The following is a 27,657-nucleotide window of genomic DNA, read 5'->3' on the forward strand; positions in this document are numbered from 1 at the left end:
ATAGCAGGAGCAGAAGATAGTAAGAGCTAGCAAAAGATAGTAGCAGTAGCAGAACCAGCAGCAATGGAAAAGTAACAGTTAGCAGTAGCTAGCAGCAGTCGCAGTTGAACTTAGCAGCAGTATGCAGCAGACGTTAGCAGAAGCAGCTAGCAGCAGCTAGCAAAAGCAGCAGCTAGCAAAAGCAGCAGCAGCTACCAAAGGTAGCAGCAGCTGCAGCTAGCAGAAGCAGCAATCTGCAGAAGCAGCAGTAAGCAGCAGCAGCAGCAGCAGCAGCAGCAGCCGCAAGCAAGAGCAGCAGTAGCAGCAGCAAGCAGCAGCACTAGCAACAGCAGCTTGCAGTAGCAAATAGCAGCAGCTAGTAGCCGAAAGTAACAGCATACAGCAGCTAGCAATAGTAGAGACTGCAGCTAGCAGCAGCAGTAATTAGCAGCTACAATTAATAGTAGCTAACAGCATCAGTTATGAGCGAGCAGAATCTGCCAACAGCTGGGGGTCGTGAGAAACACCAGGAACAGAAGCAGCAAAAAAAAAATATATATATACTGAAAAAATAAATAAAAAAAGAGCAGGAGACAGACGAGGAGGAGAAGCCGGAGGAGAAGTAAAAAAAACCCTGAAAAAAAAAAAAAAAAAAAAAAAAAGGAGCAGCAGCAATAGGAGGGTGAGAAGGAGGAGGAGAAGCAGCAAAAAAGAAGGAAATATCCTTGGATGCAGAGGTACAGGCCTGCATCATAGTATAAAGTACGGTCTCAATTGGGAGGATCGAGTGGTTGGAATAAGGAAGATGGAGAGAAAAAGGACCTCTTTTTTTGAGAAGGAAATATCCTTGGATGCAGAGGTACAAGGCTGCATCATAGGATAAAGTACGGTCTCAATTGGGAGGATCGAGTGGTTGGAATAAGGAAGATGGAGAGAAAAAGGACCTCTTTTTTTGAGAAGGAAATATCCTTGGATGCAGAGGTACAAGGCTGCATCATAGTATAAAGTACGGTCTCAATTGAGAGGATCGAGTGGTTGGAATAAGGAAGATGGAGAGAAAAAGGACCTCTTTTTTTGAGAAGGAAATATCCTTGGATGCAGAGGTACAAGGCTGCATCATAGGATAAAGTACGGTCTCAATTGGGAGGATCGAGTGGCTGGAATAAGGAAGATGGAGAGAAAAAGGACCTCTTTTTTTTGAGAAGGAAATATCCTTGAATGCAGAGGTACAAGGCTGCATCATTGGATAAAGTACGGTCTCAATTGGGAGGATCGAGTGGTTGGAATAAGGAAGATGGAGAGAAAAAGGACCTCTTTTTTTGAGAAGGAAATATCCTTGGATCCAAAGGTACAAGGCTGCATCATTGGATAAAGTACGGTCTCAGTTGGGAGGATCGAGTGGTTGGAATAAGGAAGATGGAGAGAAAAAGGACCTCTTTTTTTGAGAAGGAAATATCCTTGGATCCAAAGGTACAAGGCTGCATCATTGGATAAAGTACGGTCTCAGTTGGGAGGATCGAGTGGTTGGAATAAGGAAGATGGAAAAAAAAGGAACTTTTTTATATTGAGGAGGAAATATCCTTGGATGCAGAGGTACAAGGCTGCATCATAGGATAAAGTACGGTCTCAATTGGGAGGATCGAGTGGTTGGAATAAGGAAGATGGAGAGAAAAAGGACCTCTTTTTTTGAGAAGGAAATATCCTTGGATGCAGAGGTACAAGGCTGCATCATTGGATAAAGTACGGTCTCAGTTGGGAGGATCGAGTGGTTGGAATAAGGAAGATGGAGAGAAAAAGGACCTCTTTTTTCGAGAAGGAAATATCCTTGGATGCAGAGGTACAAGGCTGCATCATAGGATAAAGTACGGTCTCAGTTGGGAGGATCGAGTGGGTCGAATAAGGAAGATGGAGAGAAAAAGGACCTCTTTTTTTTGAGAAGGAAATATCCTTGGATACAGAGGTACAAGGCTGCATCATTGGATAAAGTACGGTCTCAGTTGGGAGGATCGAGTGGTTGGAATAAGGAAGATGGAGAGAAAAAGGACCTCTTTTTTTGAGAAGGAAATATCCATGTATGCAGAGGTACAAGGCTGCATCATAGGATAAAGTACGGTCTCAGTTGGGAGGATCGAGTGGTTGGAATAAGGAAGATGGAAAAAAAAGGAACTTTTTTATATTGAGGAGGAAATATCCTTGGATGCAGAGGTACAAGGCTGCATCATAGGATAAAGTACGGTCTCAACTGGGAGGATCGAGTGGTTGGAATAAGGAAGATGGAGAGAAAAAGGACCTCTTTTTTTGAGAAGGAAATATCCTTGGATGCAGAGGTACAAGGCTGCATCATAGGATAAAGTACGGTCTCAGTTGGGAGGATCGAGTGGTTGGAATAAGGAAGATGGAGAGAAAAAGGACCTCTTTTTTCGAGAAGGAAATATCCTTGGATGCAGAGGTACAAGGCTGCATCATAGGATAAAGTACGGTCTCAGTTGGGAGGATCGAGTGGTTGGAATAAGGAAGATGGAGAGAAAAAGGACCTCTTTTTTTGAGAAGGAAATATCCTTGGATGCAGAGGTACAAGGCTGCATCATTGGATAAAGTACGGTCTCAGTTGGGAGGATCGAGTGGTTGGAATAAGGAAGATGGAGAGAAAAAGGACCTCTTTTTTTGAGAAGGAAATATCCTTGGATGCAGAGGTACAAGGCTGCATCATTGGATAAAGTACGGACTCAGTTGGGAGGATTGAGTGGTTGGACTATGGAAGATGAAGAGAAAAAGGAACTTTTTTTTTTATTGAGAAGGAAATATCCTTGGATGCAGAGGTACAAGGCTGCATCATTGGATAAAGTACGGTCTCAGTTGGGAGGATCGAGTGGTTGGAATAAGGAAGATGGAGAGAAAAAGGACCTCTTTTTTTGAGAAGGAAATATCCATGTATGCAGAGGTACAAGGCTGCATCATAGGATAAAGTACGGTCTCAGTTGGGAGGATCGAGTGGTTGGAATAAGGAAGATGGAAAAAAAAAGGAACTTTTTTATATTGAGGAGGAAATATCCTTGGATGCAGAGGTACAAGGCTGCATCATTGGATAAAGTACGGACTCAGTTGGGAGGATTGAGTGGTTGGACTATGGAAGATGAAGAGAAAAAGGAACTTTTTTTTTTATTGAGAAGGAAATATCCTTGGATGCAGAGGTACAAGGCTGCATCATTGGATAAAGTACGGACTCAGTTGGGAGGATTGAGTGGTTGGACTATGGAAGATGAAGAGAAAAAGGAACTTTTTTTTTATTGAGAAGGAAATATCCTTGGATGCAGAGGTACAAGGCTGCATCATAGGATAAAGTACGGTCTCAGTTGGAAGGATCGAGTGGTTGGAATAAGGAAGATGGAGAGAAAAAGGACCTCTTTTTTTGAGAAGGAAATATCCTTGGATGCAGAGGTACAAGGCTGCATCATAGGATAAAGTACGGTCTCAGTTGGGAGGATCGAGTGGTTGGAATAAGGAAGATGGAGAGAAAAAGGACCTCTTTTTTTTGAGAAGGAAATATCCTTGGATGCAGAGGTACAAGGCTGCATCATTGGATAAAGTACGGTCTCAGTTGGGAGGATCGAGTGGTTGGAATAAGGAAGATGGAGAGAAAAAGGACCTCTTTTTTTGAGAAGGAAATATCCTTGGATGCAGAGGTACAAGGCTGCATCATAGGATAAAGTACGGTCTCAGTTGGGAGGATTGAGTGGTTGGACTATGGAAGATGAAGAGAAAAAGGAACTTTTTTTTATTGAGAAGGAAATATCCTTGGATGCAGAGGTACAAGGCTGCATCATAGGATAAAGTACGGTCTCAATTGGGAGGATCGAGTGGTTGGACTATGGAAGATGAAGAGAAAAAGGAACTTTTTTTTATTGAGAAGGAAATATCCTTGGATGCAGAGGTACAAGGCTGCATCATAGGATAAAGTACGGTCTCAGTTGGGAGGATTGAGTGGTTGGACTATGGACGATGAAGAGAAAAAGGAACTTTTTTTTTATTGAGAAGGAAATATCCTTGGATGCAGAGGTACAAGGCTGCATCATAGGATAAAGTACGGTCTCAGTTGGGAGGATCGAGTGGTTGGAATAAGGAAGATGGAGAGAAAAAGGACCTCTTTTTTTTGAGAAGGAAATATCCTTGGATGCAGAGGTACAAGGCTGCATCATTGGATAAAGTACGGTCTCAGTTGGGAGGATTGAGTGGTTGGACTATGGAAGATGAAGAGAAAAAGGAACTTTTTTTTATTGAGAAGGAAATATCCTTGGATGCAGAGGTACAAGGCTGCATCATTGGATAAAGTACGGTCTCAGTTGGGAGGATCGAGTGGTTGGAATAAGGAAGATGGAGAGAAAAAGGACCTCTTTTTTTGAGAAGGAAATATCCTTGGATGCAGAGGTACAAGGCTGCATCATTGGATAAAGTACGGTCTCAGTTGGGAGGATTGAGTGGTTGGACTATGGAAGATGAAGAGAAAAAGGAACTTTTTTTTTATTGAGAAGGAAATATCCTTGGATGCAGCGGTACAAGGCTGCATCATAGGATAAAGTACGGTCTCAGTTGGGAGGATCGAGTGGTTGGAATAAGGAAGATGGAGAGAAAAAGGACCTCTTTTTTTGAGAAGGAAATATCCTTGGATGCAGAGGTACAAGGCTGCATCATTGGATAAAGTACGGTCTCAGTTGGGAGGATTGAGTGGTTGGACTATGGAAGATGGAAAAAAAAGGAACTTTTTTATATTGAAGAGGAAATATCCTTGGATGCAGAGGTACAAGGCTGCATCATTGGATAAAGTACGGTCTCAGTTGGGAGGATTGAGTGGTTGGACTAAGGAAGATGGAAAAAAAAGGAACTTTTTTATATTGAGGAGGAAATATCCTTGGATGCAGAGGTACAAGGCTGCATCATAGGATAAAGTACGGTCTCAGTTGGGAGGATCGAGTGGTTGGAATAAGGAAGATGGAGAGAAAAAGGACCTCTTTTTTTTGAGAAGGAAATATCCTTGGATGCAGAGGTACAAGGCTGCATCATTGGATAAAGTACGGTCTCAGTTGGGAGGATCGAGTGGTTGGAATAAGGAAGATGGAGAGAAAAAGGACCTCTTTTTTTGAGAAGGAAATATCCTTGGATGCAGAGGTACAAGGCTGCATCATTGGATAAAGTACGGTCTCAGTTGGGAGGATCGAGTGGTTGGAATAAGGAAGATGGAGAGAAAAAGGACCTCTTTTTTTGAGAAGGAAATATCCTTGGATGCAGAGGTACAAGGCTGCATCATTGGATAAAGTACGGTCTCAGTTGGGAGGATCGAGTGGTTGGAATAAGGAAGATGGAGAGAAAAAGGACCTCTTTTTTTGAGAAGGAAATATCCTTGGATGCAGAGGTACAAGGCTGCATCATTGGATAAAGTACGGTCTCAGTTGGGAGGATCGAGTGGTTGGAATAAGGAAGATGGAGAGAAAAAGGACCTCTTTTTTTGAGAAGGAAATATCCTTGGATGCAGAGGTACAAGGCTGCATCATTGGATAAAGTACGGTCTCAGTTGGGAGGATCGAGTGGTTGGAATAAGGAAGATGGAGAGAAAAAGGACCTCTTTTTTTGAGAAGGAAATATCCTTGGATGCAGAGGTACAAGGCTGCATCATTGGATAAAGTACGGTCTCAGTTGGGAGGATCGAGTGGTTGGAATAAGGAAGATGGAGAGAAAAAGGACCTCTTTTTTTGAGAAGGAAATATCCTTGGATGCAGAGGTACAAGGCTGCATCATTGGATAAAGTACGGTCTCAGTTGGGAGGATTGAGTGGTTGGACTATGGAAGATGAAGAGAAAAAGGAACTTTTTTTTTATTGAGAAGGAAATATCCTTGGATGCAGCGGTACAAGGCTGCATCATAGGATAAAGTACGGTCTCAGTTGGGAGGATCGAGTGGTTGGAATAAGGAAGATGGAGAGAAAAAGGACCTCTTTTTTTGAGAAGGAAATATCCTGTGATGCAGAGGTACAAGGCTGCATCATAGGATAAAGTACGGTCTCAGTTGGGAGGATTGAGTGGTTGGAATATGGAAGATGAAGAGAAAAAGGAACTTTTTTTTTATTGAGAAGGAAATATCCTTGGATGCAGAGGTACAAGGCTGCATCATTGGATAAAGTTCGGTCTCAGTTGGGGGGATTGAGTGGTTGGACTAAGGAAGATGGAAAAAAAAGGAACTTTTTTATATTGAGGAGGAAATATCCATGGATGCAGAGGTACAAGGCTGCATCATTGGATAAAGTACGGTCTCAGTTGGGAGGATTGAGTGGTTGGACTAAGGAAGATGGAAAAAAAAAGGAACTTTTTTATATTGAGGAGGAAATATCCTTGGATGCAGAGGTACAAGGCTGCATCATTGGATAAAGTACGGTCTCAGTTGGGAGGATTGAGTGGTTGGACTATGGAAGATGAAGAGAAAAAGTAACTTTTTTTTATTGAGAAGGTAATATCCTTGGATGCAGAGGTACAAGGCTGCATCATAGGATAAAGTACGGTCTCAGTTGGGAGGATCGAGTGGTTGGAATAAGGAAGATGGAGAGAAAAAGGACCTCTTTTTTTGAGAAGGAAATATCCTTGGATGCAGAGGTACAAGGTTGCATCATAGGATAAAGTACGGTCTCAGTTGGGAGGATCGAGTGGTTGGAATAAGGAAGATGGAGAGAAAAAGGACCTCTTTTTTTGAGAAGGAAATATCCTTGGATGCAGAGGTACAAGGCTGCATCATTGGATAAAGTACGGTCTCAGTTGGGAGGATTGAGTGGTTGGACTATGGAAGATGAAGAGAAAAAGGAACTTTTTTTTTATTGAGAAGGAAATATCCTTGGATGCAGAGGTACAAGGCTGCATCATAGGATAAAGTACGGTCTCAGTTGGGAGGATCAAGTGGTTGGAATAAGGAAGATGGAGAGAAAAAAGACCTCTTTTTTTGAGAAGGAAATATCCTTGGATGCAGAGGTACAAGGCTGCATCATAGGATAAAGTACGGTCTCAGTTGGGAGGATTGAGTGGTTGGACTATGGAAGATGAAGAGAAAAAGGAACTTTTTTTTTTATTGAGAAGGAAATATCCTTGGATGCAGAGGTACAAGGCTGCATCATTGGATAAAGTACGGTCTCAGTTGGGAGGATTGAGTGGTTGGAATAAGGAAGATGGAGAGAAAAAGGACCTCTTTTTTTTTGAGAAGGAAATATCCTTGGATGCAGAGGTACAAGGCTGCATCATTGGATAAAGTACGGACTCAGTTGGGAGGATTGAGTGGTTGGACTATGGAAGATGAAGAGAAAAAGGAACTTTTTTTTTATTGAGAAGGAAATATCCTTGGATGCAGAGGTACAAGGCTGCATCATTGGATAAAGTACGGTCTCATTTGGGAGGATTGAGTGGTTGGACTATGGAAGATGGAGAGAAAAAGGACCTCTTTTTTTGAGAAAGAAAAACACACACATACACACTCAAACAGGGGCGAAAACATAACCTCCTTTCAACTTCGTTAGCGGAGGTAATTACGCAATTAATTCAGTTCTTGTAAAATTTATCCCAATTTTGTGAATAAACACACCCATTTTCGGAGGTGAATACCGAAGAGAGAGAGAGAGAGAGAGAGAGAGAGAGAGAGAGAGAGAGAGAGAGAGAGAGAGAGAGAGAGAGAGAGAGAGAGATGGTTTACCATATGCTCCTGGGTGCTTCGTAGGCAACACAGCTCATAGTATGAATTTATCATGCGATATCAACAAGTTGTATAACCTATTTCTGGAAAGAAAACGATGGCCTAAGGCCATTAAATTGATGGGCCTATGGCCACCGGAAGCTAAATGGCCCCATATGAGGTTAAAATGGTGGTAGTCGTATTTTTTTTATGGGCCATCGTTTGCTGGAGTTTTACTTTGCTGGAGTTTTACTTTGCTGGAGTTTTACTTCCCTGCGGAGTGAAAAAAAAATAAAACTCTACATATTTAGGAAAGGAATAAAGTTTCATGTGGACGAGTCTGTTTATATAAACATATACATGTGTCTATGTATTCATATATGTATACATGAATATGTAGGATATGTACACATTTATGTCTGAATATATATATATATATATATATATATATATATATATATATATATATATATATATATATATATATATATATATATATAATTTCTTCTCTCGCTTTCCAATAAGACGAGGGGTATTATTATTATTATTATTATTATTATTATTATTATTATTATTATTATTATTATTATTAATATTAATAAAAGCCAAGCTACAACCATAGTTGGAAAAGCAGAATGCTATAAGGCCAAGGGCTCCAACTGGGAAAAATAGCCCAGTGAGAAAATGAAATAAATAATCTAAAAGACTATTAATAAACAACTAAAATAAAATATTTCAAGAACAATAACAACATTGGAATAGGTCTTTCGTACATAGACTATAAGAGCAAGAGGAAGAGAAATAAGATAGAATAGTGTACCCTAGTGTCTCCTCAAGGAAGAGAAGATAGCCTCCATATGATGCCCACATTGTCTGATGAATTCTAGGTATGACTCCCAGTTGACCTTGTAATTGAAAATATATTAATGCTTAGCCACATAACTGCAATTGCCTAAACTCCTTGCTATAACAGTGGTAACGTGTTGGCCTAGAATTCAAGTGGCAGCAGATCGATCCCAGCCCGGGACTGTGAGTTCAAGCTGTTTCCTGGGGAGGCCACTGCTGTGGTTGGGCACCACAGTGGCGGGTTGGGCTTGTCCAGCTAACGTTCTGGTGAGTATCTAAATTGGAACTGAAACTAGACACCTAGTCTTGGGTAGTGCCATAGCCTCTGCACCATGACCTTCCACTGGCTTGGATTAGAGTTCTTTTTGCTTGAGGGTACACTCGAACACAGTGTTCTATCTTATTTCTCTTCCTCTTGTTTTTTTTTTTTTCAAGTTTTTATAGTTTATTTATGAAAGATCTAATTGAATGTTGTTACTGTTCCTAAAATATTTTGATTGTTTATTACTTCTCTTGTAGTTTATCTCCTTGTTACCTTTCCTCACTTGGCCATTTTTTCCCTGATGGAGTCCTTGGGCTTATAGCATCTTGCTTTACCAACTAGGGTTATAGCTTGGCTTGCAATAATAATAATAATCTGAAATCACTGTTGAAATGCAACAGCTGGCACCAATAAACTGAGTCCAATGAACAGCACAAAGATCTACAACCTGCACATCTAAAAAAAAAAAAAAAAAAAAAAAAAGACATGAGTCAGAAACGGAGACTCTGAGCCTATAAGACCAGAGAAGCTATTTTTTGGGTGAGAAGGCTTATTTAACACATCTATTATTATTATTATTATTATTATTATTATTATTATTATTATTATTATTATTACTTGTTAAGCTATAACTTTACTTAGAAAAGCAGGATACTATAAGCCCAGGGGCTCCAACAGGAAAAATAGCCCAGTGAGGAAAATACTCTAAAAACTTAAACAAAACAAGAGGAAGAGAAATAAGATAGAATAGCGTACCCATGTGTACCCTGAAGCAAGAGAACTCTAAGCCAATTCAGTGGAAGACCGTGATACAGAGGCTATGGCACTACCCAAGACTAGAGAACAATGGTTTGATTCCGGGGTGCCCTTCTCCTAGAAGAGCTGCTTACCATAGCTAGAGAGTCTCTTCTACCCTTACCAAGAGGAAGTGGCCACTGAACAATTACTGTGCAGTAGTTAACCCCTTGGGTGAAGAAGAATTGTTTGGTAATCTCAGTGTTGTCAGTTGTATGAGGACAGAGGAAATTATGTAAAGAATAGGCCAGACTATATGGTGTATGTGTAGACAAAGGGAAAACGAACCGTAACCAGAGAGAAGGATCCAACGTAGTACTGTGTGGCCAGTCAAAGGACCCACATAACTTAAAGTGTTACAGCCAATGCATCTGCAAATGTCGTCATTGCAAAGGAAGTTAGCTGAATTTACACTGCTACCAACCATTCTCTCTCTCTCTCTCTCTCTCTCTCTCTCTCTCTCTCTCTCTCTCTCTCTCTCTCTCTCTCTCTCTCTCTCTCAAGCTAAACGAAGAGAAAACTGTTAAAACAAACCCCCAGTTACTCCTTCAGAGGTTGTTGATTGCCGGAACATAGGCTGAACAACTACCTCAGGCTCTAATAACAACTTTGAAAAAAGAAATGTAGCCTATTTCTCCCTGCAAACAAACCACAGTTGATTAAGGCGATTTGGTATATAGCAACTATAATGGGTCCAAAGGACTGTGTCTTTGTTGCAGATGGCGTTACCTTAATACAGATGATATCCTGGTACACTAGCAAGATGTATAATGCAACTCCATAGCGCTACCCTGAAACAAGTAGCCTAACCTGTATTTCATAGTAGGCTATGTAATTCATTGTCTTTTCTTTCATAATTGAATGGAAAAGATAAGTCAATATTAAAAACAGTAGCAAAATTTTCCCGAAAATTTTTGTTTTGGCAAAATCAGGTTTAATGTTTTTTTTTTTTTTTTTTTTTCTTTTTTTTTTTTTTTTTTTTTTAGAGATTGATTAAATAGACTTATTTCCCTTTCCATTGGGGATTATAAGGACATAATCCTCATATTTAATGGTTATTTACCAAGGAGTTGTGAGACACTTTACATAAATCCAAAAAATTTACACGGTATGTACCAAATGGCACACATGAGCAAGACGTGGTTAGCATGATACATTCTCATCAGCGTAAGTTTTAAAGTTACGATTTTGATGTTTAGCTATCGTCTCTGACACTTTATGTATCTTTCAGCATTATCAAAACATAGAAATTGTAGATGAAAAAATGAGCAGGCAAAGAAATACGATGAACATAACTTAAAGAAATTTGCAGCTAATGCTTATTTATGAATATCATGGAGAATCTACGAAAACTTATAATCTACCAATCAGAAAATCATAGAAAATGGAGATGTTACTGCACATGGGAAACTAAATTACTTACTTTACTTTACTTAAGGGCTGCTTTCTTGGTCCTATACAGCAGGCGAATCCTACTCTCTACAGGATCTTCACGGTCGTTTTATCATATTCATTCCAAGACATTCATCATTTCACATAGCATATTGCTCTTTGTCAAATCCACATTATCGAAGCACTTAGAAAACAAGAAAGTCTCCAGTTTCCTCTTGAAAGCCTTAATATCTTCCATTTTTCGGATGTCTTGTGGGAGCTTATTGTAATGAACATGTTTCCCTGGAATTCTTGAAGAAAAAGTAAATAAATAGGATCCAGGTCACAAAAGAGTTGTGTACTGGACCGAGTGTGAATACGTAATTATAACCCGTATATAATGAACTTTTTTAACAATAAAATAAATAATTTTCATTAAAATACTATTGAAACAGGAAATATAGGGACAAAAATACATTGATGCTAATTTATAAAACTCCAAATAGGTTGCAAGTCTCGCTCACGAATATAGGCCTATTGGATTAACGTTTGATTTTTATTTCTTATATATGTTGATTTATGAAGTATTCTAGATATGTCAGAACAATCGATTGAATATGATGCTAACGTGAAGTGGACGATGAAAATAATTAAAGTTTAGGCCTACTTCATAAACATCAAAACTTTTTGCATAAGTAGCCTACTGTATCCTTTTTTTAACTTTTTCACATAATTTTGGTGGACCAAATTCTTACAGCTTTTTTTTATTATTATTAACTCTAAGGAGGTTGAATGATGAAGAGGGGTTGGTGTTTGAGTATCTGAAGGCCTATAATTACGACTTTGGCGAATGTGATATAAAAAGGGGCATGTGATGTTCATGGTCTAGAGGTCCACATCAGACTTCACATAACCCCTCGCATCTTCTAACACTTATGGCAAGTACCTAGGGTGTTAAGGCCTTTATAATAGGTAGTATGCTGGCCAAGACAATAGCCACCCATTGAGATACTACCGCTAGAGAGTTACTGGATCCTTTGACTGGCCAGACAGTACTACATTAGATTCCTCTCTTTGCTTACAGCCCATTTTCCTTTTGCCAACACACACATCGGATAGTCTGGCCTATTCATTACACATTCTCCTCTGTCCTCATACACCTGACAACACTAAGATAACCAAAAATTCTTCTTCGCTCAAAGGGTTAACTAATGAGCTGTAATTATTCAGTGGCTACTTTCCTGTTGGTGAGCGTAGAAGAGACTCTTTAGCTATGGTAAGCAGCTCTTCTAGAAGGACACTCCAAAATCAAACCATTGTTCTCTAGTCTTGGGTAATGCCATAGCCTCTGTACTATGGTCTTCCTCTGTCTTAGGTTAGTGTTCTCTTACTTGAGGGTGAAGTCAGGCACACGATTCTCTCTTCGTTGTTTATATATGGCAGATCTATTTAACATTTTTATTGATCGTAAGATATTATATATTGTCATTAATTACCTCCTATAGCCTATATAGTTTATTTTTTTCTTATTTAATTTATTTTATTGATCAATTTTCCCTGTTGAAGCCCTCGGGCATAAAGCATCCAGCTTTTTTTCAACTAGTATTGTAGCTTAGCTAATAATAATAATAATAATAAAAAGACTACCAGTCATCTCTCTCTCTCTCTCTCTCTCTCTCTCTCTCTCTCTCTCTCTCTCTCTCTCTCTCTCTCTCTCTCTCTCTCTCTCTCTGGAACTAGAACTAGCAGAATGAATGTTAATAGTACTAGCAGAATTAAATGTTATTATTGAAGGATATAAAGAAAGAGGTTGGAAGAAGAGAGAGGAAATTCTTGTATATGGCCTAATTATAGAAACCACAGTACCGAGAGATATTTCGTATTTAGTTAAAACTATAGAAAATGGGATTAAATACATATTAGTAGTGAAAGTGTCAATAAAGTCAGTATCAAATTATATTATTAAGAATATTTCTTTATTTGTTTCGTTTCGTCTATGTAAAAAAAAAAATATAGATTACTGTGTTTTCTATGTAAACAAAAACCTCCCCTCTCTTCTTTCCAAGTCTTTCTATAAATCTTTTAATGACAGATATGGGACTTTATCCCTAGATTTGGGAATTTTAGGTGTCTGATAGGAATATTCCGTACAAATTTCTATAAAGAAACAAAGATGAGTAAACCTTAATATCATTGTAATTAATTTGCTTGTACTTATATGAAGTAAAGTGAGTAATGTCTATATTAGTAAAGCCTATGGGATCTGGTGAATTTTGGGTGGTTTTGGGGAATTTTTCAGTTGCTTTAGGGATTTTTTTTACTTGTTTTGGGGATTTTTTTACCATGATTTTGGGGATTTTTAGACTAAATTAGCTCACAACAACACTGAATGACAATAATTTATTGTGCTACCATCAACGTTACTATTGCTAGTTATAGATCCAGATTATACCAGAAATTCAGTGACTATTATAATGAAATTGGATAATCAAGATGATTGAAAGTGGATATTAAACAAGTGAAAAAAAAAAACGTTGAAATTATCTGAAGATTGTTGGAACTGTTTTGGTGAAACTGCAATGTTGATCGTCTGCTTCCAGTCTGTCACACTCACCGAGTCATTGTTTCTCCCTTGCAAGAAGCAACTGCGGTTTATAATGAACTGCAGTGCAACTCTTCTTTCCTATTATTGTGAAGGTAATGTGCCATAACTTCATTGATATTCTAATGGTTATACAGTTGATGCTGTCTTTTTTTGTGTGACTAGCCTGATACGTGTATTTTATAGACTAGGCCTATATTTTTTCCGATGTCAGTAATTTCATGCCAGATTAGACTATCCCCAGAGTAAGTTTAGCAGTAGAGGTTCACAAAAGACGTATCTTGGATTTTTAATATGATTATAGAAGGATAATAATGCAAAAAACAAACCAAATGACGAAAACAAGATTTACAAATGACTCTACTATTGTAATACCTAACCTCACTTTACCTACCCTTATTTTACCTACTGTTACCTTACCTATCCTTATCTTATCTTCTGTTACCTTAGCTACACTTACCTACTCTTGCCTTGTCTACCCATACCTTGCTTAATCAGTTTTTCATCATAAAAATTATCAGGATACAGATTTTTGGTTTCATTATAGAACAGTGCAATATTAGTTTAGAGATTGAAACTCCTGTAATTGAATAGATCTTTGCAAATAAACTATTTTGTATCCCATATACTACTGGCGGAAACTTCTCGTATTGAAGTTACAAATTTTAATAAAAATAATACTCATTTTTCTCTTGTCATCTTAGCACAGGCCTCAAGAGCCTCCTCCTATCCCTTAGTTCAGAAAGACACTGATAGGTGAAGCTTCAGTCATAAGTTTCTTGTATGAACAGAATAAAAGGCCCACAAATTGATATTCTAATCTTTTTTTTTTTATTTGTTTTCAATACAGTATTGGAATATGCAGTATGATCATAGCTCTTGATTTATTTATTGTGATAATGATAAAAGTTCAGGTTAGAAATGAGATCATTTTTAATTGCTAGCGAAGCGAGCATACGGCAGGGCACAAACCAATACAGTATATTATTAGCTCAATTAATTAAGAAGGCGTTTGTAGTACGATGAATACTACTACAAACGACTCCATAGAAAATGGGGTGGAAAGATTCCTTTTTTCATCTGGAAGTTCTGGCAAACAAAAGCTCCAGTGTTTTGACCGCGTTTCATTGCTATTACTGTACCTGGTTTTGATGATGGTAACTTTATGTTTTACTATGACTGGCAGAAACAAGAAAGTTTAAAAAACTTGATTTAAATATCAATACAATTAGACTAATACACTGTAATAGAAATTTCAAGGTTTTTTAATGTAATTGATGACAGTACATAGAGTAAAGACATAGCTTTTCAGTTATGGTAGTACACTCACCCTAACTCAAAAACTATGGATTTCTGCCAGGAGTCAATTTTAAAAAGAGCATACAAAACACCACAAAATACATTAAAAACCAGTTTTATTTACTACAGACCATTTATTGCAACATTCTATAATTTTGCTCAGTTTTTCATCATAAAGAATAAGTTCAGTATACAGTTTTTCATCATAAACTCCTTTTTCCAGTTGGGGATTAATACAGGTGGAAATGTCCAAAACATTAAGAGGATATGATCTGATATGGAGATATGTTCTGTAGGGGAGTAAAAAAGTCATGTTTTACCTACAGTAATATATGTTCATAGGCCAGATACAAAGTATTTTTAACCACTTTTTATACCAAATATTTTTTTTTTACATGTGACTGTTATAGTTATACAAATATATTTTGTTCCGAAACCGAAATACAAACCACGCTATTTACTTTGGGTATTACTTTCGGCGTAGCTGAAATGACAAGCCATTAGATTTTAACGAGGGTTTCCTACCCCGCGCTAGTTAGCAGGGGTAGGGGGAGGGGTAGCTTACTACCCCTCCCCCCCTCACACACCGGTGAAATGTCTCACTTCACTTTTGGCTCGGACAATGGACAGACGTGCCTGTCTTTGTCCTCGCTTGGCAGCCATTTTTTGTTTTGTCTTTACGTAACTTCTACACATTATATATGTAAAAAATTTTTTGTGTTTATGTATATATTTGAGTATAGAAATCAGTAAGTTTCCTTTACAGAGTTCGTGCTTGGTAGTGTACGATATCTCCGTGGAGCCCTCGGCAGTTAGGCCACCACGGTGTGATTTCATGGGTTGCGATCGAGTTTGACTTCGGTCTTTCTCTCTCTCTCTGTTGAGGTTGTTCACCCTTACTACATTACCTTTACTACGTCTGAGTAGCTTCCTTCCCGTGTGGGTGGGGTTGCTTCGCCGTATGTTTTGTCTCAATTAGTTTATGAATCTAATTGTATTGGTTGATTTCTCAGTTTTATGAACGATTCCTTTCGGGGTTTTCGTTCCTTTTTTAGTGTTCATTCATTTTTTTAAATTACGCAATTACATAGTTACATAATTATAATTGTTATAATTCTGTGTTTGTTACAGCTCTCCTTCCGTGAGTGTAAGTGGTTGTGAGGGCACGTGCCTGTTGTGTAATTCTTGTGTTTTTTTCCTCGGGATTCCTCTTCGGAGTCTTCCCGGAGGAATGAATGTTAACTAATGATTTTTGTTTTTATTTTTCACAGTTAACGATCTAGTTCGTTTCTGTAATGTGGCAACGGAGTGAGCTGTCTTGTTGAGGCCTGGGGATTCTGCTGTTGCTGCCTCCCCTATAGATCTTCGTCAGGGGCGTGTCTCCTTCTCTTGGAAGTATTCCCGTGACGATTGACAGCTCTTCAGTTCATTTTAGAACACTCAGGAGGCTCGCCTTCTTGGGTGGGTAACTTTACTTCCGAGGGAAGTTTTCCTATCCAGGCTTAGAGTTTTTTTCTCTTTGGGGGGATCTCCTCTTGCCTTTTTTTTTTTTTCGTGCGACTATGCTCTTGGTGCTGAGCGGTCGCACCTGCAGTTACGCTCAAGGGGCTGGGCAACTGCAGGAGCCCCTCTTCGGAGGATTGCCTTTTTTTTTTTTTTTTTTTTTCGTGCGACTATGCTCTTGGTGCTGAGCGGTCGCACCTGCAGTTACGCTCAAGGGGCTGGGCAACTGCAGGAGCCCCTCTTCGGAGGATTGCTCTTTTTAGGTCACTGGCTGACCCGTCTCTTCTACGAAGTGTTTCTCTTTCGTTCGCGAGGGAGTACAGTACACTCATAGAGACTCCTCTTCAGAGGACTCATCTGCTGTTGTTGCTGTTTGCCGCCTTCGCCGTAAGGCTCACTGTCCGCTACGTCGTAAGGGCCTCCCATCTCCCTATAAGGGTGCTAAGAGGCGCCTTTTTGAATCTCCTCCGTATGCAGCCTGCAGCTCCTACCTCCTTAGATCTCTCCGGGGATCGATCTCCAACGCCTTCCTGACCTTCCGCCCCTGGTGCAGATGGACAGCAGTCTGACCTCGTCATCCGACGGGCAACGGTCCCTTCGGGGCAAAGGGTTGCCTCCCACGGGGGGTGCTTCCCTTGCGTGTCAGGGTTCCCCTGCACGCCCTTCTGCAGCGTTAGCGCACAGGCGCTCTCCTGCTCATCAGCGTTTTCCTGATCGCTAGCGCTCTCCTGTTCGCCAGCGCTCTCCTGTTCGTCAGCGCTCTCCTGATGATCGTCGCCCCTCTGCTTGCCAGCGCTCTCCTGAGGACTCCGAACATCCTGCTGTTCCTGTTGTGCGCCCTGCGCACCATCGGTCTCCTGAGCGCGCTAGATCTCCTGCCCGTCAGAGCGCACCTGCGCCTCTAGTTCCTGATACGCGCCCTGTGTGCCCACGTTCGCCCGCGCAACCTAGAACTTTGGTTCAGGTCTTGGACAAGGACTCTTCTACGCACAGGATTCCACGCGTCACCCTTCTGCTCGCCAGCGACCACAGACGCGTCAGCGTTCACCTGCTCGTCAGTGATCTCCTGCGCGTCAACGATCGCCATCGATCTTCCACGCGTGTCAGGTCCCCTGGACACCATCAGTAGCGATCTAGCACTCGCCTGCTGTGGACCACGATCTCCGGTAGCTGAGTCTGCCATAGATCTTCCTCCTGCTCGCCAGCGCTCACCTTTACTTCTGTCCTTCTGTGCGCCAGCTTCCTTCAATCGCCAGCGCACATCTGCGGGCCCTTTTCTGCCACGCATCAATGGGCGCCAACAGTTTTCCTGACCGTCTAGGATCGCCTGATTGACAGCTCGCATCGGCACTCACCTTCCTGATGCACCTGCACGCCTTCTGATTAGCGCGATGCACGCTAACCATCCCTAGTCTCTTACGCGTCAGCGATCTCCTACGCGCCCGCGCGATTCTTCGCCTGCGCGCTAGCGTTTTGTTAACGCACCACCGCTCGCCAACGCGCCGTCGCTTACCAACGCGCCATCGCTTGTCGACGCACCATCGCTTGCCAACGCGCCTTCACTCGCCTACGGGCCATCGCTCGTCAACGCGCCATCGCCCGCCTACGCGCCATCGGTCTCCCGACCGCCTGCGCTCGCCCGCGCGCCTGCGCGACCACACGCCCACGTGCCCGCGCGCCTGCGCACATGCGCTCCAATGTTCACCCGCGCGTGAATCAACGGTGTTCCATCGCGCGAACCGACGGTGTTCCATCGCGCGAACCGACGGTGTTCCATCGCGCGAACCGACGGTGTTCCATCGCGCGAACCGACGGTGTTCCATCGCGCGAACCGACGGGGTTCCATCGCGCGAACCGACGGGGTTCCATCGCGCGAACCGACGGGGTTCCATCGCGCGAACCGACGGGGTTCCATCACGCGAACCGGCGGGGTTCCATCGCTCGAACCGGCAGTGTTCCATCGCGCGAGCGCCGGCTTGATTCCTGCAGTAGCCATTGCTTGCCTACGGGTCATCGCTGGCCTGTGAACTATCGGATTCCGACCGCCAGCTCTCGCCCTTCCAACCACGCTCGCCCTCCTTCTGCGCTCCCTCGCGCACTTTCGTCTGCGGTCCTGCGCGTCCACGTCCGGCCACACACGAACCATTGATTTACCATCACGCGAGCGCCAGGGCGATTGCGACCGCGATTCCCGTCGGGGTTTCGCAACACGGCCAGCCTGGCGAGTCTTCTGGAGCGCGTATTTCCAGAACACGGTCTTCACCCCGTAAACGCAGAGCATGGCACGTGCAAGAGCAGGAAGAATCTTCAGAGAGGTCTGGGCAACATTCTTCTTTCCAGAACCTGGGTTAGCCCTTCCTCCTCGTCATTCCCCTGGTAGGGTCGTGCCAGGGAGTTTTCCTTTCGAGATTTCTCCGTCGCGCAAGGGGTGACTGGTTTAGCCCTTCCTCTTCTCCATCCCGTGGAAGGGGCTTACCTGGTCCTTTCCCTCCTCGGTTGCGACCCGAGGTTTTGTACAAGGAAGCTCCAGGAAGATCATAGGTACTCTCCTCCTCGCAGGCTCAAGCTCCTTTGCGTTCCGTCGCCAAGTTTCGAACTTGCGGGCAAACTCGATGTTGGAGCATCTAGACGCAGTGACCGAGGGCTTCCCCTCGGGTGTCTCATCCGTGGATGTCGACAAGCTCAGACACTCTTCCATCCTTGGGAAGAGCTTGTTTGAGCCCAAGGACAGAGACATGGACAGCTGTTGTGCGGAGCAAGACGACTTCCGTTTTCACTCCTCCAAGGCACTTTCTTCCAGACCCTGCAGGCCTCCAACGCCTCTTCTTTCAGCCTCTTCGGCCTAAGTTATCGGACCGGCTACGGCAGCTAAGACAAGGTGTACAATAGCAGTCCCCTCCTGTCAGGGACAGGTAGCATGGGAGGCTCTCCCGGGGAGGCATAATCCTAGAGGGAGCGGCAGAGTTCACAAACTCTAGGATTGGCAACCCCCCTTGCAGGTCTCACGCTGGGAGGATGCCTAAGGTTACTCATCCGGATAACAGCTTTCCGATGCCGATTCCTGCACGATCTCCGTGATCAGCCAAGGATATCGCGCCTCGCTCTTACCATCTCTCCGTCTCTGTCAGCGAATCCAGTGTCACTGAACCTCTATGCCATTGGGTCGGCAAAAGTTTTGCCCGTTTGGGCAGAAGGATCCATGCCTTAGGAGAAGGTCCTCCATAGGGTCGTCGACAGCTCCACCCCCCGGCTTTTTCAGTCGATCCTTTCTCGTAGGAAAGCATCTGAGACGGGAGTTCCGTCGTCGACCTCTCAGCTCTGATCAAGTTTGTCGAACAAACTTCATCCAGCGTGGAACAGCAGAGTCTATCGGACTGGTAACGAGGCTGCAGGACTCCTTAGGCCCTGGATCGGAAGGACGGGTAGTTCCAGTTTCCATTCCATCCATCTTCCAGAAAGCTCTTGGAATTCAGCCTAGACTACAGGTGTTACTGCTTAAGATGCGGTGTGACGATCCCGCCGCGGCATCGCAGGTTTTTCCCCAGAGAACTCTCCCTGCTTTCCTCATGGCCGCTCAGGAGCAGGCTTCCGCCTCCTTCGCCTTTTGGATGTTTGGTCAACTCCGGTAAGCTCGGTTTCGACCTTCTTCAACGCCGGGACAAGCATCCGGGTCTTTACCAAGAGTGAGGGATCATGGTAATTTGCTAGGAGCCTTCTCTACTTCTGCCTCAACATCTGGAGTATCTAGCCATGATATTGAGTCAACGGCCATACCACGTTGAAAACACCGCTTCTCGTCCGATCAGCGAAGTTAAGCAACGTTGGGTCTGGTCAGTACTTGGACGGGTGACCGCCTAGGAACACCAGATGCTGTTGCCTCCTTCTCCGAGCCTTCCCTTCAGTTGACTGTGGCAAGGCTGAGGAGAGTCGCAGTACCTGTTCTCAGTCAAGCAGAACTTTCAGCCCTACCGTGGAACGTTTCCTGGGTCTCTTTTCCTCATTGACCCGTCTAAAAGTCCCGAACGGTCGCCTCAGGATAAGTTCCCTGTGAGGCGGCCCAAGTTCAGGTGGTATCAAAGCAACGATTAACCGGACTTTCTGGCCCCTATGGGACCAGCGGATCGTTTAGATCTGCATGGGGGTCGACCTATGGAACCTCTTCATGGGAGTGGATATTCTCGTCCTTTCCCCACATTTTGATGCTGTTCTCGGACTCGTCAAAGAAAAGGGGCGGGGGGGGGGGGACAAGTTCCGGTTCAGGCCTATGGTCAGGACCTGAAGGATACCTCCCCATCATTCAGGCAGGCTTAGGGGCCGTAGTCTGGCCCCTCTACAGATCCTACAGTTCCTGCCGAGTCGCTTCGTGCGCGACGACTTCATGGTACTGGCGTATTTCAACCAGCTAGGGACGCATTTTCATACCTTCGCATCTTGCAGTAGAGATACTGAGATGATCCGAGGTCCTCTCAATACCACTATCGGTTCGCTCATTCCGGGCAGAGGAATGTTCTCTCCGACTATCTGAGCAGAGCCTCGCAGATAAAGAGTACCCGGGGGTCTTTAGCCTTTAGTAACCAGCAAGTCCTGGCCTGGGGGACCTGATCGCGACAGCCTGGAACTTCAAGCTTCCGCTGTTCTTCCCCCCAGTCTCAGACCCAAAGACTCTTTGGCAAGATGCTTTCCGGTGACGGTGGGACAACATCGACGCCTGCGTCTTCCCACCATTGTTGTCTGTTGAGAATGGGTCTCAACAAGACCAGGTTGTCTGTCAACCTCTCGATGGCCCTGAGAGCTCCACTGTGACTATACGCAGAACGGTTTCCGGACCCTCTGCTTCCCCTGAAGGAACTCCCGGGAGAGCTTCTCCCACGGCATAGGTTACTCAAACAACCACACTACAACATCTTTCACGAGCCGTTGCATCGCTTCGGCTTCACACCTGGAGACGCTACGCCGCCTCTTCAAGAAGAGACAACCTGCTACAGTCGCGGAGCGGAGGTCGCGTCACCTGCGATAGTCATCCGCAGGGGTCTACCAGGTGAAGTGGAGAGTCTTCGGTGGTTGGTGTCGTGGGAGAGATACCTCTTCCCTTGAGGCCTCTTCTCGGCGGGAGGAAACTCTTTTCCGCTCTCGGCAGTGAAGCCGGTCGCTCAGCCTTTCCCTGGCCTTCAGGCTGAAAGAAATAGACTTTTTCCTTCCCGCTGGACCTTTCTTTGCTCATGCGAAGCTGCGAACGTCCCTGCCCCCAGTCGGAGTGAGACCTCCTCCATGGAGCATGGTTCAGACTCTTTAGTCCCTTAAGAGATCTTCTCAAGAACCATTACGTCAGGCCTCTGATCGTATTCTGCCTTGGGGGACGGTGCTCCTGCTCACTCTGGCCTCGGCCAGTGTGTAAGCAGTCTTCATGGTCTCGTACGACTCCGCCCTTTCAAGAGAATAGGGGAAGGCCACATTCAGGTTCGCTCCTGAGTTGTTTTCTAGACTCAGAATCTTGGAGTCCCGGGCCTTTGGTCCGACTCCTTCAAGATTTCGAGTCAACATTCTGTATCAGATGACCCAAACCTTCTCCTTGCCGGTAAAGGAATTGAGGGGTTATCTTTGAGAACAGCTGCAGTTTGTCCTCACGTGCAGCCAGGTTGGGAGCACAGGGAGGACACAGGGGAGAGTCACCAGTATACCTCTTCAGCTCGGACTCAAGGACATTCATCTTGACCTGAATCCAGACCCTCCTCCGTCACGTCGCCCTACAGCACGATGTCGGATACATCGCAACGTCCCTCGCCTTCGAGTAGAACTACCCCTGCTAACTAGCGCGGGGTAGGAAACCCTCGTTAAAATCTAATGGCTCGTCATTTCAGCTACGCCGAAAGTAATACCCAATGTAAATAGCTAAGGTTTGTATGGTTAGGAAAAATACAAATTATCTCTGAATTTGTCATATTTTTTTACATTTGACTGTTATAGTTATACAAATATATTTCAACAGAAGAGGAGGTGCAAACAGCTCCACAACTTATGCCGAAAACAGCTACATTATACGTTCAGGTAACAGAAGAAAGTGGACTCCAGTTAATTGTCTCCATAGCTACAGAAATACCTCAGTCTTCGACCTCTTAGACTTCGGTAAGGAACAAACTACATTTGCGTAGGCCAATGTTTTGATTATAGGTTTGTATGTGAAACAGTTTTGGGATCTGATGGGTTATTCCAGGTACTTGAAACCCATTAGTAGGTAGAGAGAAAGACCTGAAATTGTGATTTTATACCAGACCAGACTCCAAAAACCAAATCCCTCTGGCCGAGCAAAAACCAGTTGAATTATATGATTAATTAGATAATTAGAATAACAGCAAAATTCTACCCCATGCTGCAGGCTTGTGGATCACATCCGCTTGCCAGAACAGAGGAACGGTGAAATAATGTTCAAGTGCAAGCAAAGCGAGCTACGGCCGAAAAAAAAAACAGTTTAACTAAGTGATTAATTAGGTAACATCTCAATTTTGAGATGACATAAGCATTTTTATCATGTCCAATTGTGTATATACTCCAACTGAGCTCCAGATTTAATACCTTTTACACTAGATGGCAGCACCAGTCAGGTCTCATATCTAATTCATTAAATGAGTTATATATGAGGTTTGAGAAATTTGTTCATTATATGAATTATATGTGAGGTCTGAGGGACGAGAGCAGGTCTGACTTATGTGGTCCCCTGCTTATGCTAGCTAAATTTCCTGTTTCTTCCTTTATCTAAATTTTCCCCATTCAGGAGACCATGGTTTCTTTATGGAACTCAATTTATGACCTATTTATTTTCAAATTAGTTTTGGTGTGATTCATTTATATCTACTGCTAGTGTAGGGTTTGCTATACTATAGTCCATTTCTTTTAGTGAGTCATATTTGCACCGACTCGCAGCGGTTCCCTTTTAGCTCGGGATAAGTTTTCTGATCGCTGATTGGCTGGACAAGATAATTCTAACCAATCAGCGACCAGGAAACTTTTCCGAGCTGAAAGGGTACCGTTGCGAGTCGGTGCAAATATGACTCGCTAAAAGAAATGGACTATAGTATATGTTGTCCCATCTAACCCCAAAACCTAATGTCCTACTGGGATCCTAAATAATTATTATGTATTTGTAAAGCAGGAGAGAGCTGAGTTGCTATGTGCACATGACTTGGTGATTACTGCTGAAAATTAGGAAAACTTACAGGAAAGAGTTGGAGAGTTGTATGAGACTTTGGAAAAGGGTGGCTTGAAGGTAAATGGGGTAAGACTGAGGTTCTGGCGAACAGCAAGGAAGGTAGAGACGGGATAGCCATACAAGAAGTAGAGGCTCGGCTATAAAACAGGTGGAACAATTTAGATACTTGGGATCTACAGCAAGTCTGGAGGGGGGGTGTGATTCTGAAGTTGAGAATATGATAGAAGCAGCCATGGAGAAGTGGAGGGAGGTAGCGAGAACAGAGATGAGAATGGTAAGAAGGATTTTGGGAATATCACTGCTTGAAAGATTGGAAAAAGATGAAATAAGAAGAAAGGGAGAAGTAAATAGTACAAAGGTGATAAGAGTGTCACAACTGAGATGGTGTGGGCTTGTGGTGGGGAGGGAATGAGGAGGCCTTGGGAGGAACCTGTTAGATAAGAAAAGATCAAGAGGAAGGCAGAGAATTAGATGATGAGATAAGGTGAAGGATGATATGGAGAGAAGAAGTTTGGTGGAAAAGGATTCCTTTGATAGAATGCAATGGACAGGGTGCAACAGGCAGTGTTAGGATAACAGTGGGAAGAAACGAAAAGGAGAGAGCAGAGATTAGTTCTGAAGCGTCATTTGTTTATGAATGCAAGTTTTATTACTGTACATCATATTAACAATTTCTTCTTTATTTGCTGGATCAGACACTAGAAGGAGGAAGCCACATGATTGAGCTACTTTTCATAACGAAAAAGTTTTATTTATTAGTATCTCCCGTCCTCGCAGACGAAGAGGACTTCTTTGGCCAAAATGTAAGCACACCCATTTCTCATAAATGAACTCTCAGACAACATATCTTCCAAAGGGACTTAGATTCTTCCTTGACTGTCTACTAGTACCTGGCAGTAACCAAGCCTAACACCTGCCTCATCTTCATGCTCATGTCATTAGGAGTTTAACATGGTTCATAATTTTTGCTCCTGTAGAGGACTGAAGTGCTTTGACATATCCCTAGAAAGTAAATTAGGCTGTTATAGGTATTTCCTCTCTACTAAGGATAAGTCTCCTATTTTTACTGCCGCTAGAGAGTTATGGGGTCCTTTGACTGGCCAGACAGTACTACTGTACATTGGATCCCTTTTTCTGGTTACGGTTCACTTTTCCTTTGCCTACACATACACTAAATAATCTGGCCTATTCTTTTCACATTCTCCTCTGTTCTCATGTACCTGACAACACTGAGATTACCATACAATTCTTCTTCACCCAAGGGATTAGCTACTGTCCTGTAATTGTTCAATGGCTTCTTTCCTCTTGGTAAGGGTAGGAGAGAGACTTTAGCTATAGTAAGCAGCTCTTCTAAGAGAAGGACACTCCAAAATCAAACCATTGTTCTCTAGTCTTCAGTGGTGCCATAACCTCTGTACCATGGTCCTTCCACTTTGTCGGGTTAGAGTTCTCTTGCTTAAGGGTACACTTGGGCACACTATTCTATCTTATTGCTCTTCCTCTTGTTTTGTTAAGTTTTTATATTTCATGTAGGAAATATTTATTTTAATGTTACTATTCCTAAAGTATTTTATATTTACTAATTTCCTTTCCTCACTGGGCTATTTTCCCTGTTGGGGCCCCTGGGCTTATAGCATCTTGCTTTTCCAGCTAGTGTTGTAGCTTAGCAAATAATAATAATAATAATAATGATGATGATGATGGTGATGATGATGAAACCGAGGCCCTTTGCGTCAATATGCGTAGAAGGAGATGATTCTGGTACAAACCTTGAATCCTTTATTTTTCAATATTAAACTTAGCCGGTGATCATATAAGCTGTCAGCTCTGCTGCCCGACAGAAAAACCTAAGGACAAAATACGCCAGCGATCGCTATACAGGTGGGGGTGTACATCAACAGCGCCATCTGTCAAGCAGGTACTCAAGTACTCCATGTAAACACAGAACCAATTTTCTCTCTGTCGTGCCACCGGCAAGACCTACTAAATACGCTGTTGCTTACTGGATTGGTTTTCACAGATTTTGGTGAAGTACACATTTCTAGTTATTAGCTTTCGCTTTGCAGAGGTTATCTTCAATACTTCCATGCATTCTTTGATTGAATTTTGGATTATTTGTTGACGACTTGGATAGATTTTGAATTCCCCTTTGACTAATTCAAGATGGCTGACCCTTCTCAAGTCCCTAAATACAGAAAGTGTAGTGCTAGGGACTGTTCAAGGCGTCTTCCGAAGGCCTCTATCGATCCGCACACCATTTGTTCCAATTGTCGGAGTAAAACCTGTCAATTGGAAGATCGATGTGAGGAATGCGTTGGGCTTTCGGAATTCGATTTTCTCGAATTCCTGAAATATTCACGTAGGCTAGAGAGAGATAGAGTCAGGAGAAGTTCATCTCGCTCCGTTGATTTTTCCTCTCCCCATGCCCCACAACCTATTCCTTCCCCTGTAGTGGTTGCTCCTGATCCCCCTTCTAGCACTCAACAACCTTCGATGGCAGATATGATGCGTGCCATCCAGGCTCTGGGTGAGAGAGTCGAGTCATTGGCGAGTGACCGTAACCAACTCATGGCAGACGTCAAGGAGTTGAAGGGTAAGAGTGCAGTGGGTAATGACAAAGTGAGTGGTAGTGTTGTGGAAAGTGTTAGTGTTGCGCTTGAGGGTGCGTCTGTTCGTGCCTGTCGTCCTCCCAGTCCGGGACCTCTTGCAAGCTCCCAAGCCCAGGGGAGAAGCAATGTCGTACGACCAAAGGGTTCGACAGGCTTTAATCAGCGGACAGACGTTCCCTCCGTGGTTTCGGACGTATCTTGCCAAGATCGCCCCACCCACAAGAAGACGAGAGAGCCCATTTATTCCTCGTCTGCGGAAGATGTTTCTCGGAAGAAACAATGGACCAAGGTCTCACGACCTCTCAAACGCAAGGTCCCTTCCGCGCAAGTCCAACGGCCCAGTTGTAGCCACTGGGTCAGTTCGGACTCGCTGCAGTCTTCCGATGACTGCACACCTCCTAAGAGAGGCAAAGCGGTACCGCAACAGGCAGTAACACCGTCTGTTGCCGCACCTGCTACTGTAGACCCTAAGTGGGCTTTGCTGCAGACCATGCAGACGCAGTTAACATCTTTAATGCAGGACTTTCGTGCGGAGAAGGTTGACGCTGCACCCGTTAGCCTACAACCAACCACGGTTGTGCGTCCAGTTGACGCTGAGGCTACCTTCTCCCGCACTCCAGCTGTGAGAGTCCCGCCACCCATGCGCACTGTACCCTGCCAGCCGCATGTTGACGTTCTCCGACGCACGGAACCCTCCGTTGACGTTCGCGAGTTACAACAACAACAACCTAAGTTGTTTTGTTTTGACGTGGTGCGTCAACCTCCGCAACCCACTGTGGTTACCACTACTCGCCCACAGCAGACTAGACAGTCAGGAGTAGACGCTTTGCGCCCCCGCGCAGCTATGGTTGTTGCCAGCTCACAGACTGGCCAACAGTTCCATGACGTTGCGTCCAGTGCAGTCACGCATGCACCCGTGCTGCCGGACTCAGCTGACCAGCCAATTCCTACTCCTTTGCCGCTTCCTCCTCAACATTCAGACGATGGACTCTCTGATGATGACGACGCTGCACACCTTGACGACCCGCACACGGACATCGACGAACCCAAGACCACGCCTCCCTCCTTGGACTTTAGGAAAGTTCTTGCACTGTTCAAGGATATGTATCCTGATCAGTTTGTTTCTGCAGCCCCACGCTCTCCTACATCTGAGTTCGCTTTAGGCACGCAGTCATCCGCGCCTGCCTTTACGAAGCTCGTCCTCGCCCGCTCGTCCAAGAGAGCTTTAAGAGTGTTGGGAGATTGGATGCAGTCCAAAAAGCACCTTGGGAAGACAGCATTCTTGTTTCCCCATGCGAAACTGGCTTCCAGATCGAGCGTCTGGTATGCCACGGGAGAAGTTCTCGGCTTGGGAGTTCCTGCCTCTGCCCATGGCGACTTCTCAAGTCTAGTAGACTCTCCCCGCAGGCTGGCCATGAGACGCTCCAAGATTTGTTGGACTCCTTCAGATTTAGACCATCTGATGAAAGGAGTGTTCAGAGCCTTCGAA

At 43.6% G+C, this 27,657-nt stretch overlaps 1 protein-coding gene and 1 non-coding gene across 5 annotated transcripts in view; one reads left to right on the forward strand and one right to left on the reverse strand.

Moving 5' to 3' along the window:
- Nucleotides 1–27,657, reverse strand: part of LOC137625266 (putative neural-cadherin 2) — a 552,558-nt gene that overhangs the window by 196,040 nt on the left and 328,861 nt on the right. The gene's annotated exons all lie outside the window — the stretch shown is intronic.
- On the forward strand, nt 20,116–20,234 carry LOC137625808 (5S ribosomal RNA). The gene has a single exon (XR_011040904.1). It is a non-coding gene; the product is annotated as a 5S ribosomal RNA (ribosomal RNA).

Source organism: Palaemon carinicauda, chromosome 32, assembly GCF_036898095.1.
Source record: "Palaemon carinicauda isolate YSFRI2023 chromosome 32, ASM3689809v2, whole genome shotgun sequence".
Taxonomy (NCBI): domain Eukaryota; kingdom Metazoa; phylum Arthropoda; class Malacostraca; order Decapoda; family Palaemonidae; genus Palaemon; species Palaemon carinicauda.